The following is a 2,814-nucleotide window of genomic DNA, read 5'->3' as shown; positions in this document are numbered from 1 at the left end:
CTTGCCCTCCCTTCAGGGCTGCTCTGCTTCTCCTCCCTTCTTTCAGGCGTCCTCAGTAGGACGCAGAGACAGTGTGGAGGGACTCCAGAGCCAGTAGTAGTTCTACAGAGACCCAAATCTAGATTCACATGTAGATGAATCAACCTTTGACGTTGCAGAGATTGACTTCTGTTCCATATAAAACGCAGTGAACGCATCTCCTCTTCTAGCCATTTGGTAGTTTTTATGGAGATGCAAATCTTGGCAGTAAGAAAACAAACATGGATGAACCGGATGTTTAAGTTGCAGACCTGGACTGTTAATCCTCAGCTGAAAAAGGAGACTTTGTGCATCAGTAACAACCAGCAGAGACCCCCGACCAAGTCTGACCCCGACGCACGGAGCTACCCTTTAGAGTCTGTCCCCGTTCTTGTCCCGCGTGTCACTGAAACGTACACTTTGTAACCCCAACCGGTGGTTGGCAACCACGCCTCTAAGACTGTCTCTAAGACTGTCTCTAAGACCATCTCTAAGACCATCTCTAAGACCGTCTCTAAGACCGCCTCTAAGACCGTCTCTAAGGCCGTCTCTAAGACCGCCTCTAAGATCGTCTCTAAGACCGCCTCTAAGATCGTCTGTAAGGCCGTCTCTAAGGCCGTCTCTAAGACCATCTCTAAGGCAGTCTCTAAGACCGCCTCTAAGACCGCCTCTGAGACTGTCTCTAAGACCGTCTCTAAGACCGTCTCTAAGGCCGTCTCTAAGACCGCCTCTAAGACCGCCTCTGAGACTGTCTCTAAGACCGTCTCTAAGACCGCCTCTAAGACCGCCTCTGAGACTGTCTCTAAGACCGTCTCTAAAACTGTCTCTAAGACCGTCCCTTAGACCGTCCCTTAGACCGTCCCTTAGATCGTCTCTAAGACCGTCCCTTAGACCACACGGACTGATGAATCAGGCGCTTTTTAAAGCTCCATCTGGGCTGATTGCAGGCAGGTGATTGGCAGGATCCACACAGACCGCACCAATCAGCAACGCCCATGGTCTGGAACAGGGAAGTGGGCGGAGCCATCATCACAAGGGCCAATCCTCTCGGGGCAGCCACACAGCTGACTCTGCACACACACACACGTACACATGCTGCGGCTAGAGGCATGACCTAAGCTAAAGGCAGGGGCCGTAACCGTGGTGGGGGGGGAGATCCAGAGCCAGTAGCTCTGTGAGCTGCTTGGAAACGGGTCAAACCCATCCATCGGTGAGAGGCTTTACAGTTTTCTACTGAGACGAGATGTGCACGACTCTCGCTTCTCACAGCTAGAGAAACTCTGTCCTCCCCCCCGTTCATCTCTCTCTCTCTCTCTCTCTCTCTCTCTCTCTCTCTCTCTCTCTCTCTCTCTCTCTCTCTCTCTCTCTCTCTCTCTCTCTCTCTCTCTCTCTCTCTCTCTCTCTCTCTCTCTCTCTCTCTCTCTCTCTCTCTCTCCGTCCACCTACTCGTAACCCACAGCCGATTGTTCATGTTTGCACTCCTGGGTTTCCCCTAAGGCATTCTGGGAAAAATGCAAGAAAGCGCTAAGTGAAGTTGACAATGAAGGTTAAGGCAAAGCGGGTACACAAAAAAAACAACATATATTTATATAAATATATATAAATATTTCTTCACAGAAGAGCTGCCGGAACACATTGAACATCACAGACGGGTATGTAGCGTTGCGCCAACACAGCGCCTGAAGGTGGAGGTTTGATGTCAGCGCGGCGTGGGTGTAGCGTAGGTGAATGTTTTTCTATCGGAGGACTACTGGTACTTACATCACACTCTGTGCATTGTAAATATATTTCTTTATCAGCTACATTTTTTGGGGCATTTGAAGAAATCCCATTTTCTTAATTCATTACCTTGCATTGGTTTCAGGCCCCGCAGGGATGTTCTTTTGTTTGCTTTGGTTCATTTAGATTTACACAGCAATAAATTAAATAAATCATAGTAGTAAAGTAATTAAACAAGGTGATAAAACGCAGTCACAACAGAGGGACACTGCACAAAACACAGTTTGGGCGGCAGAGATAAATGACGGATCTGTAATAACAGCAGCTGTAAGAACAAGAAGAAAAATGTAGAAGAAAGTCCCGATAACAGATAGAAATAATCTAAATGACTGTAAGAAACATCAACGGTATTAAAAATTAAGCAGAAAACAACATGAATAACAGTGATGGAGACTGACTGTGCTGAGGGAAGGAGTTAGTGGAGGTGAATGGGAGGAGGAGGAGGAGGAGGAGGAAGGAGGAAGGAGGTGTGTGTCGGAGCTCTGGGGGAAACAGAGTTTTTTAGTTTTTTTTTCACTGTCTAGACAGAATTTAAATAACCAGGTTATAATAAAGTGGAGATAACTAGGACGTGAGAACATGAGATCAGGAAACTTCATGCAGATCTGATTCAAATATGCAGGAGTACACGTTTGGGGCTCAGCCTAAACCTCTACATACATGTGACAGCTTCAGTTAGTGGATATACAAACACAAGTATACAATACTACACAAATTAAGATTCATGCACACAACACACGCCGAGTACTTTTACTTTTAATACTTAAAATATATTTTCTTGATGATACTTACATACTTTTACTCAAGTGACATTTTCAGTGCAGGACTGTTACTTGCAAGTATTTTTTACACTGTGGTATTAGTACTTTTACCTAAGTAATGGATCTGAATACTTAATCCACTATGTCTGATGGTGACTCGGGTGTTTGACGGGGAGTAGGGCGGGGACTCTGGTGTTGGGCGGGTACTGGGGCGTCGGGCGGGGACTAGGGCGTCGTGCGGGGACTAGGGTGTCTG

The sequence above is a fragment of the Etheostoma cragini genome, chromosome 3 (genome assembly GCF_013103735.1).
Source record: "Etheostoma cragini isolate CJK2018 chromosome 3, CSU_Ecrag_1.0, whole genome shotgun sequence".
Taxonomy (NCBI): domain Eukaryota; kingdom Metazoa; phylum Chordata; class Actinopteri; order Perciformes; family Percidae; genus Etheostoma; species Etheostoma cragini.
Note: the sequence above shows the minus strand (reverse complement) of the source record.